Below are 20,602 nucleotides of genomic sequence, written 5' to 3'. Positions count from 1 at the left end.
CAAGATATTAACATCTCCAGAAGGGAACTGGAAATGGTATGCTCCCCTTTCTTTATGCATATCTCATCAATCATTTCAAATGCTGTGGCATAGCAGTGGTGTCTCTCCTCTTTGTTTGCAGAGTCACCATATACCACTGAAACACTGTATTTCCACACACTCCTGACAAAATGCTTCCTCCCTGCTCCTCCTTGCAAGGGAATTGTGGCTACAGAATAACAATTTACCTCTCCATTTTTCTCTTCCCTTTTCCTTCTTTTTCCTTCCACCCTCCAATCTGGTTATTTTTGGACTGCCAGTTGGGATTATTGCTCTTTTTCCCTGCTAAAATAAAAACAAACAAGAGTTATACTTCAGATTCTGGGCTTAAGCATGAGATCTGTCTCCAGCATTAAACAGTCACATTTTTGTGCCTGAGGTACAATGCTATCTCCTATGACACTGACTAAAAGCAAGCCTTGCAACTAAAGGCAAATTCTGCTTCTGGATTCACATGTGCAGTTTTCTGAGTTCTCTGGTAACCACCTATCAACCCTGAGCAGAATTATGCCCTGAGAATCCAGCACCGACTGACATATGCCGAGTCTTACAGCGTGTAAAATTGGCCTTTCTGAATGGAACTCCAATGAAGTATAGAATATGCAAAACTGAACTAGAATATTTATGACTTAAAGCACCCTTTCTGTCTGACACAGAAAGGTCATCTTTATTTCAGACCATCTTTTACTATATTTTGTTTTCTTTCCAAGCACCTTTAAGATGTACTTGCAGATGGCATATTTGTAAGGAATTTAGCATATACGAAATAATAGACAATGTAATAGTGTCAGTTTCTCACCTCTAAATGAAGGTCTGAAGTAGAAAAACCAAGATGCTTTTCCAGGAAGCAAAACCAAAGGGCCCCCCCACCCTGATCTCATAACATCACACATAAAGTCTCAGCTGAAATCAGTCTCAAGGTGTTTTAATGTACACAATATCAGACATTTCCCAAATTAAACCAAAATACCACCAAGTGTTATTCAAATGTTCATTTATCTTCTTTTTTTTTCTGCATTAAAATACTTTCAACTGTAAGAAGAGTTTTCCAGTACCTGAAAAAAATCCTTTTTATTGTGCAAAATTCAATATAGCAAACAGCTGACAGGAATTGAAAGGAGAAGAGGCTAAACATTTCAGTGAAAATCATTGCATCTTTTCAGATAGAGCTGAGAACTATACATCGGCTACCTTTAAGCTTGTTGGTGACTTTGAGCACCAGACTAATGCAGTCACCCTTAGGAACACACATAATTCCTTTTCACAGGCATTTCACAGGCCCTGCCAGGCACTATCATATCCCCTTAGAAGTAACATAACCTTTCCCAGTGTATATATATCATTTTAGCACCTACATTCTGACATATAACGCCACATAAATGAATGTTTGCAGATTTTGAAATGTTCTAAAACCTTTTGCGTGCTCAGTGTATCTATTCCTGGCACACGAGTGCTAACCATTTACCTAGTGACACTTCCTCCTCTCCCCTGACGGCAGCTATGTTACAGTGAAGTCTGCAGCCCTATTACACTGAAGAATCCAGACCAAATGTCTAGCCAAGTACCTGGTATAGTATTCCAGCTTGGCATAAATGTAAATGTCAACTCTGTGTTCTCCAGCTGTGCTTTCAAAGGGTCAGTTAAAGAAAAGGTCACTTTTTTTTTTTTTTTTTTTTTAATTTAAAGTTTATGAATAGTTTGTATCTTCATTTGAACTATCACAAGAATTTTAATTCTTAGGTTTACAAGACTGGTATCCACATTTGGATATCTTCAACATGACTCAAGCTCAGGAGAAATGACCCCTTCCAATTTAACCACTGCTATGAGAAAATTAAGTTGGTATTTATAACTCGAACTGAAGGTGTCTGTATCAGACAATGGGGCAGTTACCTTGGCTAAAAATCCACACGGCACAGCACTGTGCGTGCAATGGTTGAAGACAATGGAAGCAGCATGGCTGTTCTGGTAGGACTTCTTAGCTCAGGCACCAAACTGCACAGAAGTTGTGTCTCACCAGTTCTGTTTCCAGCCATGAAAGTGTAAGCATGTACTCAGCCAGTGTTTGCAACTCTACTCCAGAAAGTTTTAGTCTCTCCTTCTCCTACTTTCTTAGGGCTAATCAAAAGAGAGAATTGATTTAGCTTCAGATACTAAGGTATTTTTTTGGTACAGAATAGCAAGAAAAAGATCTCTGAATCATTGCCAACTAGTTCCCCAGGCAGGCACCTATAACATACTAGTGAGCTGGCGATATTGTCATGAGCAAAAAAAAAAAAGCATATATCCATCACTGCTACACTGCAATAAAGTGCCCAAATTTAGGGATCAGAAATAAATCAAAAGCAAACATGGAGCTTACTGAGACTAATAAATTATGAGAAGTCCCCAAAATAACTTCAGAGAATTTAGTAAAACAAGGTCTGAAGAGGTAAGAGACACCATACTGTTGCTTCTGTAAGCTTACTGTGCCCTCTGTTGATCATTATAATACTCTTTACAACTACATGACAACACAGGTTTTCCCAGTGACACTTTCTTGCTCAGGACAGTCTGTGGCTGCCTAATCAATGCAATATAGCTGCACAGGCAAAGAGCATGATGTCTACAGTACCCTTTTTTATTTTATGTAGAGCGTGGAAAAATACAGAGTGAACAGGGCAAGAGATTACAGAAAGAAAACGACTGTTTAACAGTTAAAAGTGTCAAATGCTTCCCCCCAAAAACGTGCATTCTTTCTAACTACAGAATTCTTATGTAATATAAAATCAGAGCAAATAAAAGCAACCACAAAATTGTAGGTCATTGCTACATTAGTGTTTCTCATCTCAAGAATATATTGAACAAGACTTTTGATATCATTTGTAAAAATACTCAGAACTGAAGACACCACAGAACCAATGGCAGCATTGCTTTGACTATGCAATGCAGAATAATTTGGAATATAATGGAGCTACAAATAATTCACACATTCACTCAATACACACGCAATACACAAGAGTATTGCTGCAGCCATACAGTACAACCGGAATATAATTCTTCTGCCTCAGATCCATAGATCTAAATACTATGTTTATTTCTCTGCATTGAAATGGCCATATGTGATACTAAATGTTTTTGAAAGGGAAAGAGGGATCTGAACAGTTTTTCCAAAGTATATTCCCACACCTGCTGAGTTTGCCCGAGGAAGTAAAAGGGGTGAGAATTTTACTTCCTGATACCATACCAAGAGGCACACAATTTTGTCCTGGGTGTGCTAGAAAACAATAGAAGACTGAAGCACATCACATTCTAAAACTATTTATAGAATTTTGATTATTGCCTAATGGTTTCTGCCAGTTTTTTTAACAGCTCAAAGTATCAACACCAGTCTTTGGTTTAGCTCCTTTCGCATTCAGTTAGGATGGCCCTCTTTTTTCAGCCTTAACAACTACTACGAACACAAGAGTCCCTATTTACCTTCCCACCAGAAACTCGCTGGCTGTAGTTCAGACACAAACTGTGGTGACTGATATGCTCTCAAAGACTCCATTGATATAATAAAAAAAAGTTTCCTGAAAATCTCCATTGCTCTTCTCAAACATTTGTCCAATGGAAGGATAGATCAGACCATTATTACTAACATGCTGGCATTTTAAAGTTTTGTATGAATGTTTCAGGAGCTAGCTGCATACAAAGACATTCTCTGTGTTGCTGAAGATGTATTTCTTTCCTGTCATCCAGTGCTTATGTCTTCGTTTGGCTCTGTGTTGCAAAACATCTTTCCACTGATGTCTTACATACATGTATTATTTTTTTGCTGGAAGTTTCTGCACTTTGTGCCTTCATGTTTTGCTTTGTCTTCCACAGACCCAGCTGTGAACTTTATATTTACCCTATAGGGTGTATTTGCTCTGACTGCTTGTTCATGAACATCTCTCTGGGACTGCCTTGTGTCTTATGCTGTCATCTTGCAGACATTTATTTGCAGTTACATGAATCCTCAGCTTCAGTTGAATCAGTATCTGCTGAGTCTAAATTACTTTGTGCTGATGATAAAATGGTGCTTCTTTTGCCAATGCCTGTTCCTGTCGGTGCTGATGATAAAATGGTGCTTTTGCCGATGCCTGTTCCTGTCTCCGATTAGGTTTTAACAGTCAGATGGCAATCCATATCCTTTCACAATACCTGAAACACTACAACAAACCCCTCTTTTTTCCCTGTAATTCTGAACCTTTCAGATATATTGTTCTTTTTCTGCCTATGAACACGTGCTAAAGTGTTTTTCTCACTTTGCTGAGCAGAGATTTTCCATATTGTAGTTAGTAAACTCCTATCTCCAGAAATTCCCATTTAGCCTTTCTCATGACTGCAAAACCAGAAGCCCTATCGTCACTTCAAGGCAAGAATATACAAGATGATGGAAACACTTTTGCTGTCTCAAAAGCCTTGTACACTGCTACTGAGCACGTAAGGATAAAAAGTTCATTGATGCACTGTCAATTGGAAAATGGAAAATACTCAGAATGGTTTCTGAAATGATAGTTTATTGAACTAGACTCCTGAAAGACTGAAGTGACAATAATACACACATCAATTACATTTCTAGAGTACAAGTATTGCGAATATATTGAAAAGGACTTTGAAATGGGGCAGCAGAGATCCAAACACACAAAATGTATCATCTGATAAAAAGCAGAGGACTAAAATATTCACTTTTGTATTTAAGTATTTAAAATCAAAATTTGTATAGGATTTAGAATATATGCCATACTATTATGGAGGCCAAGCCACAGTCCTTAATCCTCTGTCTAACTACTATCACAATGAAATGTTATTATCAAGAAAATATCTGATAAATTGTATTTAGTTCAACCATACACTTCTTAGAACTAATAGCTAACTTCTAATTTTTAAAGATGCCCATTCACATCTTATGTTTAAATAGGAATTTGCACATAGACAATGACTATATTACCAGTGCAGCTTGTATGGCCACATGCAGATTCCAAAAGATCAGAAGTATTTGCACAATCTCCTCTCAAGAGTTTCGAGGACAAACTGACCCTAATTCCATCTAAATGATGCTAAACACATATTAATGAAAATAGTAAATTGGAAACTTGAAGAGCTTACAAAATCATGGCTACAACCCTCATAGTGAAAATGAATGCATTCCCAAGTATGCAGTTGATAGCTTAGTTTTAATAAATGTATAACAGTGTCTTCTGTAAAACCATCTCTGCAGTGGTCTGATCAATATTTATTCCAAACTACATTATGTCACTTTAACCTAGAGAGAAATACCAGCCCTTTGGACACAGAATTCGAGCACACTGCTGTCCTAATACTGTGATTAATGCTGTGAGCTACACCCTGCCTAGCCTTCCTAATCTCTGGGCTTTCTAATTTATAGCAGAGATGGATAGGCTATCAGTGGGGAATTATGAGGATTACTAGCTGTTTATCTCTCCTTTGCAGAGACACTTTGCTGCTTATGGAATTACCATAAACCCTCCAGCTACAGGGCCACTTCTATACTTACCCAGAAATGTAGCTACCTACTGGGCACAAAATTTTTTGGTAGCCAAAATATTAGAAAACGTTGGAGTTGATGGATGCATTTTTTTTTTAAATGATTTGAACATACTGTCAAGACCTGTCATGTTACTTCAGTGGTAATTTGTCTGCAGGTTATCTTGCATTCACTTGAAATCCAGTGCTGTGATCTTGTCTACACTAATTAGAGTTCAGCATTAAGGCCTGGAGGTTGCCCTCAAGCATCACCACAGGTGAAACCATTAAACATGTATACCAAGCCGTTTCTGCACTCATGGCAAGTTATGTAACCCATTTGAAAAGATTTCATCTTTATGGCCACCAGGAATGTTGCTGACTTTCCTACTATCTGATAATTAAGGGTTTCCTCATTGCTTCTGCAGGAAGTTCTTATGCTGTGGAGCACAAGTTTCATTCTGGGGTGAAACTAATCAAAGAGTTTGAGGGGAAAATGTATATTATTTGTTTTAGTTTCCTGAAGGAGGAAGGAAGGAAGTCGTCCTATAATAATTTATTATTCTACTGACTTCTAAAAATCTGAGTCCGTACAGAACAACTTTGCTCATTTCAGAAGAAACTAAGAAGGAGAACCATCAGTAAGATAAATGTTAGCCCTCGTACTGAATAGCTTCAATACTACAAGTGTTGTCCAACAATACCTATTATATATGGTTTGCATTTATAGCCAAGGTACTTATAGTCAAGGTACCTCTGTAACCACAGTTTAGTTAAGTGATGATTTGAGCACTAACATTCAGCTAATTTGTCTGTATTTCATATTGCTCAGATAGATAAAACTTTAGCATGTTCTTACTCAACTCCTCATCATTTGCCACTGAGCTAAAACTTTGTCTTTATTACTTTACCAGCCTGCTACATAAGACCCATTAAGAACAGTTAATTCAGCAGGTTTGAGTCTCTTAATTCTATGCATCAAAATAGTTGCATGCATATTTATAAACATAATAAAAGGATGTACAACACAAAGATACTTTCACACTCAAAGTCACAACATAGCCTTTGATTGTCATTGTACAGTCATTTGTATTTGTCTATGCTTACTTTATATTCAAAGACTGTAACAAAAGAAAATTGCTAAAATATAATCATTGGTTAAAATAAGAACTCTTTTATTCTCTCTGTTATCTTCATTCAGTTGTTTCTGATACCTACACACATCTTTTGAAATACTTGATTTTTTTAAGACTTAAAAAAACTACCACAGAACCAAACCACTTCATGCCTGAATTCCTTTCAGAACATTATAAAATGTCTTAGCACATAAAACACACAGGTGTAGTCATCCAGGTTCTTCCTTCAAGGTATCACATATTGTAATAAAAAACAAAAATACAATTACCAAAGGGGAGAACCCTCACCCAGGAACCAGATAGAACCATCCCAGTCTCAGCTCACATTTATGCAACACTGTCATGCCAACTTCTGCAGTTTTATTGCATCATTTAATCTCTGGCCAGCTCCTCAATGAGTATGAAACAACAGAAATTCATTCCTACTTTCTCATTTTTTAGTACTTCCTCAGCCATCTTCTGCAGCACAGGACCCCAGTTGCCTGCTGGGACCATCTAGGCTTGTCGTAACTAATTAATTCCCTACCATCACAGTGGCTTTGCACACTGAAGATACTTTGGTCTTTCCTGTTCTCTGAGCCCTAAGTTTAGTGTCTGAGGGAAGGAAACTTTTTTGTCTGAATAAAGGTACTTGGCTGAAAAGAAGGATATCTACATGAAATTTAAGAAGACATGAGAACATACTATTCACCCAGTCCAGCCTCACACCCTACGAAAGCCTGCTAAAAAAAGGGCTACTATAAGTGAGCCTCCGTTTCACTGAACCATGTTAAGTCCATGCCTTAGTGTGCTGCCATATCCTAGTAACAGGATGAAATCACCTTATTTTCCTCTGTCCTGGGTTTGTTTGCTTTTCTGACAGGGCATGCTAAAACACACCAAGTTGTTTGGATTTGTCAAGGCACAATTGGCTAGATACAGAAAAGCAGAATTTGGAACCTTTCCAACAGGTTCTTGAAATCTAATAGCAAATTTACATAAGACGTGAGGTTTTACTTTAAAAATGGATCATCTAAATGAGTATGTGTTAATGGATGAAACATGGATAAGTCATGTTATCAATACAACTCGCACATTTCTCAAATGTCCATCACCCTGGTCCCACTAAAGCTGTTCTTGTCAGTTCTGATGTACATATCTCAGCACTTCTCACATTCACCTGCTGACTACTCCACACTAGACTGTATTCCAGGGACATAGCCTGTATTAGCAAGGGACAACAGCATAGCTTCAACACCAGCAAAACAAGCCACCATTCCTTTGTGCACAAGGAGGACAGAAATTTGCTGCTGACAGCTGCAGTGCTAGCTCCGCGGCTCTGGTGAGTATGCACATGGGCAAGCACGAAGCCATTCATAGCCCTTCCAGATCACCTCTCTGCTGTGGATGAGTACCTGAGCACTGCCAGCTGAATGCTTGTGTACCAGTACTTAATGGGTGGATAGTGAGGAGACAGCTGTAAAGCTGGCTACTTGAGTTTTTATGTCCACATTATTGTTTGGTTTTGCTTTTATTAGCTTTATATATTTTTTCAAATGCAAATTGTGAGGCTTTCTTATCTCTTAAATGAAAAAGTATGTTAAATTACGTAGTCATTCAAGAAATGTGGATGATAAAAACATACTAAACTATATTGCAACAAAACACTTTATGGACTCTTTTCCATTTTAGAGGAAATACTAGGTATACTTTCCATCACTGCACTGGGAGATAGGGTGAGTTTTACCCTACTGCTATTAATCTCTTTTATTCGCATGTGGAATAGCAACACAGATCAAATGTCTACTGGAGTTGGGAGTTTCAGTATTCTTTGCATTTTATGTAGTTTCCTTTTTATCTGGCAGCATAAGTCCTTGGTAGGGTATGTGTGTAAGGAGCAAATTCTGGTTACAAACAGACAACTGATCAGGAGGAGGCCTATGAACTACCTAATTCATTTCTTCACATCATTCTGTATTTAGGACGTGAAGGTTAAGTCTAGCTACCAATGTGTGTATCAGTCAATACCAAGGTTTTTGTTTTTTTTTTTTGTTTGTTTTGGCATTTTTTAACGTAGTTCTTCAAAGCAAAATACACTGAAGAGAGATGAACTCTTACTCCCAATCAGGCAAACACAAATACACCATCTCTGACAGTGTTAAAAAGGCTTGTGCAGCTTAAAGGGATGTAGCACACTGCTAACCTACAACAGTGGCACTACCTTTACATCAGAACAGTTGAAAACCTACTGCAAATAAGAAGATGGTCTGTGATGTTTTTAAAAGGGTAAATTATTTTCCTTAGAGAGTGCTAGAATTCACTTATTTTGCTGCCTTTAGAGAATTACAGAATATAAGAAAATTCCTGATTTTTACACTTTTCTATCTAATAATTTTTAGTCTTCTTACTATTGCTCTAAATACAAGCAGATTACTTCAAGTTCATGCTCTTCATCCAAACTGAAGTTTTCTGTTTAGGAATCAAGAGCTACTATTCTGTCTTCACTGTAAACAACTAGTCATTGCAAAGTAACTGCCCCTGTATTTTCAAAACTGTATAAAAGTATAACAAGTATCATTGAAAAAGAAAAATTAAGAGCTAGGTGTGACTGTGTGACAAAGTAGGGACCCTGTCCTGGCAGGAATACAAGGGCCTATGGTTCTCTAATACATTTACAAGCTTCATTCCATTATGAAAAATGACTGCCATTACTAATTTTTTCTGATTATTTGCATAAGATTGGAAATGAGGCACCGTCAATATGAAAGGAATTCAAAGAGACACCTTCCTATTATCCTGCTAGCCTATGTCACACCACTGTCCATTATATTTATTACTTTGCTGAGCTGGGCTTCCCAAAACAAGCAAACTGATAGAATTACTACCAAGCAGTTGCCAAAATGATGATAAATATTATTACAAAATAGTGCTTCTCATAAAACAGGTATAAACCAGATTTCCCTTGACACGCACTGCAAAAATCCCTCCTTGGCTCAGATGCTAGCTACTGCTTGAAAAACATCACCTGGCTCTGGAGATAAAGTTCATGCACTGAGAAATCATCCATGATGAATTCATCTTTCTTTTATTAAGGCCAGAGAATTCAGAAAATGAGAGAAATGGCTGTCAGTTATTTCCTTTTCCTTGTGAAAACCTGCTCGTTCTATTCTTTTATGTATGTAAATTATGCTAATAAAAGGCATCCTATATTTTTATTTCACCTTCCCATAAGACCTGATTAAAAGTGATAGTATTAAGTACACAAACGATGCATTGAACAGAAGATGTGTGTACCACGGGACACATGGTAGGGTTCTGCGATACATGTTTACACATAACTTGATTTATCCATTGGCAGGTAAATAGGAGCTGTTAATACTCAGGAGACTTTTGCTGAAGAAGCTAGAGTGGCCTAGGTTGTTCTAATTCATTAATGGAGAAGGTATTGCACAACTCGTCATACATAACAGTGCCTTCTTGGGACTGCTGAGCCTGCTATGTGCTGCTCTAACAGCAAAACCCTCTTGAATTCCGTTATCTGGTAATTAGGGGTTACTCTGGCCAGGGGAATAAAACCCCAGCATAAAACAGGGACAACGAAACGGCTCCTGTTCTCCTTCCTCCTGTGCTCCTGGGGCAGGTGAATCACATCTGGGAACTTGTATATTGTGCCAAATGAGCGTGTACCCACAGGCAGAGTGCAGAGGAGCCCTTGTGCTCCTCTAAGGTGTCGCATGGGATTTGGCTGACGTTTGGTGGCTCAGAGCCACAGAATCACTAAATTGGCTCATATTTGTCATCACACTGTCCACTCAAAACTTTAATGGTTAAAAAACAGGCTGATTTGGAAGATTCTTTGTATATAATACTCATAATACTCTTCTAACTTCCATAGAGCCTCACATTCTCCACCCATCAGAAAGATGTCCATGAATCAGCATGAAGATTTCAACAACACAGAAAGCTACAGTTTAGCACAAACATTAAGGCAGGTTTTGTGTACATGTAGTGGGTTTGCATGGCAAGATTTTGGTAGTGGGGGGGCTACAGGGGTGGCTTCTGTGAGAAGATGCCAGAAGCCTCCCCCATGTCTGATGGAGCCAGTGCCAGCCGGCTCCAAGACAGACCCGCCACTGGCCAAGGCCAAGCCCATCAGCAGTGAAGGTAGCACCTCTGTGGCAGCATATCTGGGCAGGAGGGGGAATCGGTGCCAGAGAGAGGAGTGAGACTAAGTGAGAGCAACATCCCCGCAGCCCCCCAGGTCAGTGCAGGAGGGTCAGGGGGGCTCCAGGCGCCGGAGCAGATTCCCCTGCAGCCCATGGTGAAGCCCATGGTGGGGCAGGCTGTGCCCCTCAGCCCGTGGGGGTCCATGGTGGAGCAGATCCCCACCTGCAGCCCATGGGGACCCCATGCTGGAGCAGGTGGGTGCCCAAATGTGGCTGTGATCCCGTGGGAAGCCCACACTGGAGCTGGGTCCTGGCAGCACCTGTGACCTTGCGGGGGACCCACACTGGAGCCGGCTGTGCCTAAGGGGCTGCGCCCTGTGGGAGGGACCCACGCTGGAGCAGAGGAGGAGTGAGGAGGAAGGAATGGCAGAAACAACGTGTGATGAACTGACCACAACCTCCATTCCCCATCCCCCTATTCCATCATGAGTGAAGTTAAGCCTGGGAAGAAAGAAGGGCTGGGGGGAAGGTGTTTTTCTGATTTGAATGGTCATAAATTAAACTAATTTCCCCAAGTTGAGTCTCTTTTGCCCATGATGGTAACTGGTGAGTGATCTCTTCCTGTCCTTATCTTGACCCACGTGCCTTTTCTTGTGTTTTTCTCTCCCCTGTCCAGCCGAGAAGTGGAGTGACAAGAGTGGCTTTCATGGGCACCTGGCACCCAGCCAGGGTTAAACCACCACAGTATGCTTGATACATAAACAGATGTGGGGAGAAAGATACAATTTTTGGACCTAAAGACTCTCTATTTCTCCAATTTCCCTATAGTTTACATTGGAAGATTTTACCATATGTTTAATTTAGACAAAGCTTATTTAGAAACTGCCAGCTTTACAGGAAGTTTGGCAGAACTGTATGACTAAAAAAATACTTATGATCTGGGAGTTTAAACTGCCCTTCTACAGATTCAGTTATACAAGAAATATAAAATTATTTCTGGCCAATGCAGTCAGTTACTTCAATGAAGCAGTTCTCTTTAATGACAAATTGCCCAGATTTCCCATTTCATATGGCTATTTTGCACCCTGTTATTCCTGAAAATAAAGAATAAGATCAGTCAGCACTCCAGGCTGTCACTGTTTACTGTTTAAGAACAGGCTGAGTGTATGATGTGCATCTGCATAAACTCAGATAAAGGGCATAATTTGGTTAGACATGATAAGCAAGAACTTCCCACAATGATTCTGTAGGATCGATTTATGCTGTCATGATCCACTCAGGCATTTTATACTTTCTCTTTCCACATTTTTCTTTGGACGCTTTTTCTTCTGTGAGATTAATTTGTTTAGCATTGCTAATTTCTAGTGAATGTTATATTTGAATATCCTAAAGCTAGGAAAATGTGTAGAAATAATCTGAGATTAACTGCAACAAATGCTCAAATGCAATTCAGTTTTCTAGAACTGCAATCTGACAAAGCAGTAACTCACTCTAATGTATAAAGGAAGAGTTACGAGTATGCACATTCTCAAGAAACGTCTGAGGCATACTAATCATAATTAATATTCATTCCAAAACTCAGCTTCAGATTCTTGAGATGGAATTATAATGGCACACAGGAATAAATCTGAAGACTCCCAAAAATACAGAGGTAGTACAGGTAGTCTAGATTTCAATTTTGCATATGTTCTCTGTATCTTGTTATTTATGCTTACTGCTTTCCTACTGCATTACTTGCTCAAAGGCAATGCTACAGGCAGTGAAGTGGGCCACAGTGGAAACACCCATTACACAGTCCCTCTTTTTTTGGGGATGCCAGGTTGCAACTGAAATGTTGGGTGGTACTGGTAGGGTGAGTAAGGCCACTGAAAAGGGAGTCAATGTCAAAACACAACTGCAAATTTTAGTACACTAAATCTAGTGACCTCATTTGCGGCTAATCCGGACATGAATTCAGCTATGAAACAGTCAAAAATATTTTTTTTCCAGTAAGAATATGGTATAGATCTCAGGTGATGTTGTGTTAAAGGGAAGCCTAACAACGAAGATAAAACAAAAATTTTCCTGCTTCTTTTAGCAGAATATAGAAAACAATAGAAGAATGTAAAGGCAATAGTAAACATTTACTATACGATTAACTTCACAGACAAAACAAATATCTCACTGGCCATCAGCAAAATCATATTGCAAATACTAAAATTACACTAATTTTCCTTTTTTTTTTTTTGTTTCTGTTCGTATCCACAGAACTTACAGCTGCCAACCTGAGGACAAGCAGACAAGTTTCATATGATCAGAGAACATCATATCCTCTGGGGCTCAGTTTTATCAGATATTGAACACCAAAAAGAAGCATATTTCATGTTCACATTTTGATCTGTGAGTTTAGATTTTCATCATTCTCACTTATTCAGACTAATACTGCCTCTCTTTGATACTCAACTGCAGCCACAGTTGAAATTACACAGCTAGGGCTAAGACTATACAAATTTCTAATATAAAGCACTGCACCATTGGTTGGATGAAAAGATGCAAGTTACAGCAGAAAAGAAAATGCTGTTTTCTGACATTTATCCTTTACACATAAAGGTGGTTGAAGAAAAGTCAATCAATAATTAAAGATTTTCTTAGATTAATTTTCTTAGTCAAGGAAAGGATTTTTTTCCTTTTCGACAATGTTATTATCACCAAAAAAATCCAAATAAATCCTGAAGTAATGAAAACATATTTATTTCTTAAGTGTTTGTTTTTTTTTAAAAAGGGAAAACCACAATTAATCAAAGTAATATACAATGTGTAAATTTAAATACATTATACTTAAAATTTATTTAAACATGTGCTAATAGGTCAGTGAAAGTGCTTCTGTTGGAATCAGACCCTAAGCAATACCACCGCAGAATCCAGTGGAGGAGAAAATCACTTAGTTTAAATTATTAAAATTAAGAAATGTATATGTCACATAGTAATACCTTGGCAATTACACATGTGCGCTATATATTATGCATTTTATGTTTAACTAATATTTTCATGAAATACCAGAAACTGTGATTAATAAAATACAGTTTTAAGCTATCTCACTGACACCAATAATAAAGCATTCAGCCTGAACTTTGCATAGTTCAAGACATCCACAGTTTATTACTTCATGGCCAAAATAGTATTTCCTGATGTGAAAAGATGACAATAGCCACTTTAGTTGGTAATACTTCCTCTGAAGAGTAAGATATCCAGTCATCAGAAAAAAATGAAAATAATTTTCCATCATCATGCATTACATAGAGGACAGGTTATTTCTAGGGATTACAATTTATATTCTTATATGGCACAAAGAACACTTTTTTTTCTCATGTGATTTTCATAATTTTATTGCATTCCAAGGAACTGCCCTCTTTCCTCCTCCCAGACTCCCTTCCCACCTTACTGTTGCAAAGCTACACAGAGATGCTGAAAACCTGAGAATGAGCAAAGAATCCTAAGAATGAGCAAATGATCAACCACTATCCTTGAAACCAAAAGCTCTCTCAGAAGAAAAGTTAAGGGATAAACTGGTCAGTTTCTGGTGCCACAGAACAATAGAAATTTAGTAATAGGAGTCATTAGCAGCCAAGATGAGGCAAATCCAGCTTTTAAATAAAAGGAAGATGTTTTCAATAGTAGGGACAATTGGCCAAGTATTCTCCATAATTGCTCCATTCATGAATATGTTACAAATCCAGGGTATAAACATTTTAAGACAACGTGCTCAGCTAAACTCAAGACCTCAGCTACTGTAAAGTATCCAGGTCAGCCATCCAATGTTATTCAGCTTTTTTTATTACAAACTGTCTAAATATTTTTAAACTTATTTCAAATATCAAAGGGTTTTATTAGGTTATATTACCTTATCAGAATTTTTAATAATACACCACAACTGTAAATGGACGGCAAACTGTTCACAGCTCTGAGTCATCTTCACTTCTGAAATATTTGTAATGTATCATAAAACACATAAAACTACTGCATCCAATTAAGTAAATACTAGAGATAGACTTAAAGACAAAACAAAGCTGTGCCAACAAAATTTAGGTACTTATTGAATTGAGAATAGAACTGCTCAGAATGTTTTGTTGACTTGGTATTTTCTGGTCAAAAGGCATTTAACTAGAAAATACTTTTTCTTTGAGTGACATATTTTGGGTGGAAGTATGAATTTCAATGTATCCCAAAGAACAGAGGCAAATCATATTTTAATAATTTAATAAAAATAATGTTAATTTCTTCTTAACCTACTTGTTCAGAAGAGTTCCTGTGTGATTGGTGGCAATGAAACTACCAAATTCCACCTTGCCTTCCAGCCTTCAAGTTTTTTGTACCTCACTGTTTTTAGTATGGTTAGGCATGCCTTTCTCCCAGAAACCTTCGGTGTGTTTCAAAAAAGCCAGAGCTCTATTCCCAAAGTACAGGCAAATTTCAAATTCATTTCATTGCCTATGAAGAGAGCTTACACAATTAAAGTAGCCCTGATGACACTCATTTGTTAAACAAGCTAAATCTTCCACCAGAGGTCAGTCTCAGAAGAAAGGTTGTTTGGAATAAATGAATAAAAAGGGAGAAAAAGTCTACTTAAGTACTACTGAACATAACACAAGGCTGTTAATCTCTTTTCAATTACTATTAGCTCATTATATTCCCTTCAGTTTCAACACTCAAATACCTAGATACATTATGTTCCATTAATACAGGTGACTGAGGCAGCTGGGGTGACTTCATTTCAGAACTACAAAAAAGGTGCTGAATACAAGAACAGCAAAAGTGTAAAATAAATGTGGGGTAGTTTATTAAGTACCTTTAACAGAGATAGTCCCATAGTAACATTAGATTTTTATTATTTTAACTTACTAACTGCACTGTTTAATTCTGCCTTAGATATGAGCCTTCCACATTCTTCTGTGGTGTTAGTAGCTACATGAGTTCATCTTCATTTTATTGTGACTATTTTGTAAAATTGAATTCATATCTGAAACAAATAGCCAGCAGTATGTGCATCTATAAAAATATAATTTCCAGGTAGTGACTTATGTTGAGGATATTAGTTGCAAATGCTAAAATAAAATACTTTAGAGTGATAATTTTGATGATAGTATGAGGAAAAAGAGGACATCTGTCATTATGCTTTTCTCACTCTTTCTGAAATCTGGTTGAGTTTCAGGACCAGATTCCAATGCAGAGCAACTCATTTGAGAGAAAAGCAGCCCCTCTGTTTTAGCAAAAATAATCTCCCCATTAGGAAAAAACAGGAAGCTTTAGCTAGTAAAAAAAACCCCAACCCTAGGGAACGGGAAAAAAAAATAATTCCTTTTAATAGTCATCATTCACAGTCAGCTTTGTGAGAGACAGCATACATACTAAATATGAAAAAAGGCGAGAGGAAGATCCACCTCTGTTTTATCTCTATTGTACCTTTTATCAGGAGTAGGGTGCTGAAGTCCAGATACATGGTGTTCATACCATTGCAAACAGTTTTTCTGGAAGAACCACACAAACAAGATTACCCTATAGCATGACAACCCTAACCAGACTTAAATCCTAAGTACTGTTATTCTGAGATGCCTTAGAGAAGTCAATTCTGTAGTATATCTGTACTGTAAGGAAAAAAAAAAAAGAAATAAAAAGGAGTACAGCTTTATCCATTGACCATTACTCTCTTTAATAAGCCATATACTGCGTTTCTTTGGACTGAAGTTCTCTAAGCTCAAAAAACCAGCCCATCGCAGGAAAAAACATCTCTATAAATTCCTACTCATGCACTTCAAAATTGTCAATCAACCCCTTTATTTTAGAATATGAGGAAGGATTTGTTTCTTTGACTTTTTAGTGGTTAACCATTGCACTAAAACTGCCTAGAAAAGAGATATTCCATTTGCAATGGATGCAGTTAATGAAACAGATAATATTCTGTCAGCATGGTAAAATCACTAAATAATTTAATTCAAACTTTCTAAACTCCATTAGCATAAGTAAGTTTAAACTATACCAACCTTATTTGATATCAACGTATTTATTGCATAATGCCCTGAAATCCCTTGTACATCTTGCTCATACACTCCCATATATATTCTGTCTTTCCATGATTGTTTCAGTGATGTAGTATTTTTTGTAGTCTAAATGTTACTTCAAGAGTAAAACTATGAATTACTATAATTACAACATTCCAATACTTAAATTACTTTTAGTAATTTCATTGTGTTATGCATGGATCACTGATTCAAAGGTAGTATTAATTCCAGAGGTGATCCATCACATTACAAATGTAATTTTTTCACATGCAGCGAGAATAAATCTCATCACTTTACTATCTTTCAAGACATCACTACTCCTAAAGACAAAATGATTTACTGACTTTGCTGACCTATTTTTCTTCTAAAAATTTAGAACCATCAGAAATATTTAATGACTTGATTTAAAATGCTGAAATGGAAGCACACCAAAAGCATATTAAAAAGCTGGTTTTTCCCCAAGAATTAACACCTGTCAAATTAATAGGTTTTGAAGTGAAAGACTTCACGTCCATTTCCACTTGCAAGTTTGCAAGTAAACACTGTAAAAGAAATGTGTTTTATTTCTAAAGAAGCATGAAAGCACCATGTCCCTTTCCGACTCTGATTTGTCTGCAGTAAGACTTCACTATGGAACCCCCAAAAGCTAATCATGCATGAGAATTAACCCCTCTCCTTTGGAAACTACTGGCCATAATTTAGAGAGATGCAAATGATATTTCTGAAATTGATTTAACTATCACAGCACTAAATAAATAATAATAAAATAAATTTACAAGCTTTGCTATGTCCTTTCCAACCAAGAGGATAAATGCTAACAGCTGCAGTTGCCCAGGTACGTTATACGAAAAATAGCTCTGTTCTGTGGCTAAGATATAAAACACACCTACAACCTCAGCATGATGGAACAAACCACAATCCAAATGTTATATCTAAGATACTTTGCCCAATAAAACTCTATGCAAGTACTAACAAAATTATTGTTTAATTACAAACATCAAACTTCTTGAATAGGAATTCAAAATACACACTTATAATACCACTCTCATTAGGGTGATATCTTCTTTAGGCAGCACAGTCACAGCTGACCAATGTTAGTCTATCCTCAGTAAAAAAAACACAGAAACAATACTCACCCCCCCAAACTACCACCAATTCTTTTTAAACATACAAATCTCTACTTTAGGTTATTTTCTATGAACATTGGCCATACAGGATTGAAAGGTAACGTGGTTTTAAATATCTGAGAAATGTCAGCAATGTTTCTATTGAAGAACATTTCAAGCAAATGTCAAAATGCATTAGAGGAAAGAAATATCAAACAGTAGGTGAAAGATGCAGTAGAGGAACAAATAGGAATCAAGCATATCTATATATATTTTATAGTTAGATGTGTTCACATAAATAAAACCTCCAGCTAGAATTAATGATTGTGTATAACTGAACACTTTTAAAAATTAGAAATAATTAAATATATCACCCCAATTCACTAAACAAGATGAAAATGTTAAAAAAAGAATTATTTTCTTTATGAAACTATTTATAAATGCATGAAATGTTTTCTGCATGTGTGCACTCTCCAGAACCAATTTAACTATGTGTACACTTATACAAGCCTATGCTATTGACAACCTATTTGATCAGTTCAAGATCCAAACAGAACAAACTTCAGAGGTGGTAGCTTGAAAATAACAGAGCACATGGTAGTTGGATATTAAAACAGTAAAATGAAATACATCTTTTGTAAAGTTTTAGTGATCACCAGTGTTACACAACTTGCTTTATTTACTACTAAAGGGAAAAATCTTGAAATATATTAAATAATAGTACTACTGTAATCAAATGTTTATGAATTATAATGGCATGCTTCTCATAAACTAGTACAAGACAGTGTTACAACGGTTAAAAGACCATCAACAGTGTGAAAAAGTATGAAAATAATTTTGAGCCATGGCCAATGACACTAGAAAACTCATTCTGATTAATACCAACTGACCTGTATTGTCCTGAATGAATGACTGAACATAGTTAAGTTCTTGCAGACATCCTTTAAGATTTTGATATAACTAAGAAAAGTTCTTTTGGTAGTTATGTGATACCTTTCCTGGTCACACTCCACCAGAATTTTATTCTTTCTAAGTTGTAGGAAAAGAACTGTGGCATTGCAAGCACACTAAATTGTGGCTGTTCTTGAAGCAACACAAGTTCTAGCATCCTACCTAACCATACTCCACATGTCTAGCTTTTTTAGGAAGTAGGTCAGCAGCTCAGTGGTACATGGCCTGCGATACAGATAGGAGCAATCAAAACTCAAACACTCCTAGCCACCTTTCTGCTTAAGTATGCAAAGCAAGATCACGGCTCCTGTGTTTCAGAGCCTGCTCAAACGCCGCTTTTCAAATTCATTCAAAATCCATCAAATTCACTGTTGATTTTATTATTGTTCTACAATAACTATGCTTTACTATTGTATTTATTTTCAATACATACATTTTCAATTCCTTTAAAATATGATTTTTATCTGAAACACAACTATAATACAGGTTCTCTATTTGTGTAGTGTTTTGCATACTTTTGAAACGTCCTTTTTTTTTACTCACCAGTAAAAAATTTGAGGTTTTCGACTTTCCTTTTCATTTTTACCAGCTGTTTTATAATAGTGGCAAAGACAAAAAGTAATTCAGAATCTTTTTCTGTAATGCAGCTCTCATCCCATACAAATGTATCATAATTCAAAGTTTAAGTAATTATTTTTGCGCAGGCAAAGCTAGCAGTATATGCCAGGTTGTCTGTAATATGTATCTTGTGATTAAAGAAATAAAATATGGCTTTAATTAGGGAGGTAAGAAAAGCTTTTTCAGTGTTTCCTTAAATATATTGGGAAGTTTTTACTCCACTGAGATGGAGAGAGAAGAGAAAAAAAAATAATCTAGAACTACTTGAGATTTCTTTTTCCTGGGCTTTCCTAATTTTGAGGAAATACTAGATTTCTAGTTGCAAGTCAAACTGTTACATTTTTTTTTCTCCTTTCCGTGTGTTTGCCTTGTTTCACTTATCAGGAAGTAGGATCTAAGTTCTACAAAAACATTCCCATCTTTCACAGCAAAAAGGGCATATTAAAAAAAAACAAAACAGAATAAATAACTTCCCATCCTAAATCCTTCTGTTTTTTTTTTACCACGTGTCTTCACAATTTTTAATGCTGATTATAACAAGATTTCACAAATCATTTTAATTCCAAAGCTTTGTTTTATATTGTACTACAACAGGGTTAATTCAATTAATTCTGTGGCCGTATCCATTCCTGCCAGAAAAGGAAAATTACTGTCCTTGTACCTTCAGTTAAGGGGAAATAGTTCTGACTTTGTCTAATTGGGCTTCAACAGAGAACCTACTGGCTTCACTTCTTCAAATAATAGACTTAAGATTATAGGAAAATTCAGGTAAGAAGGGATATTGGGCAGTTTCTTGTCCAAGCTTCTGCTCCAAGCAGGGTCAGCTGTGAGACCAGACATGGCTGCTCAGGGCTTTGTCTGGTCAAGTCCTGAACACTTCAAAGAATGGAGCCAGTGCGATATCTCTGGGCAACCCAATGCAGCGCCTAGCTGTCCTCAGACTGAAAATGTTTTCCATACATTCAGTCTAAACCTCTTGTTTCAGCTTGCAACCATTAACCTGAGCTCTTGCCTCTGCACTTCAGTTTGCCAGCAAGTTTGCACTGGCAGCTGTTTCAGCTACTTCAAGCCAGATTTTC

General features: G+C 37.0%; 1 protein-coding gene across 2 annotated transcripts in view; it reads right to left on the bottom strand.

Annotated features, from left to right (window-relative positions):
• Window positions 1-20,602, bottom strand: part of DLGAP1 (DLG associated protein 1) — a 430,938-nt gene that overhangs the window by 313,955 nt on the left and 96,381 nt on the right. Inside the window, exon 1 of one of the 2 annotated variants that reach the window (XM_040588007.1) lies at window positions 228-326. The exons of the other annotated variant lie outside the window; for it this stretch is intronic. The gene's annotated coding sequence lies outside the window, so the exon portion shown is untranslated. Of the gene's footprint in view, window positions 1-227; window positions 327-20,602 lie in introns of those variants that run through there. 2 annotated transcript variants of the gene reach the window in all.

This window comes from Falco naumanni, chromosome 3, assembly GCF_017639655.2.
Source record: "Falco naumanni isolate bFalNau1 chromosome 3, bFalNau1.pat, whole genome shotgun sequence".
Classification (NCBI taxonomy): Eukaryota; Metazoa; Chordata; class Aves; order Falconiformes; family Falconidae; genus Falco; species Falco naumanni.
This window is presented reverse-complemented; position numbering and strand designations above follow the sequence as displayed.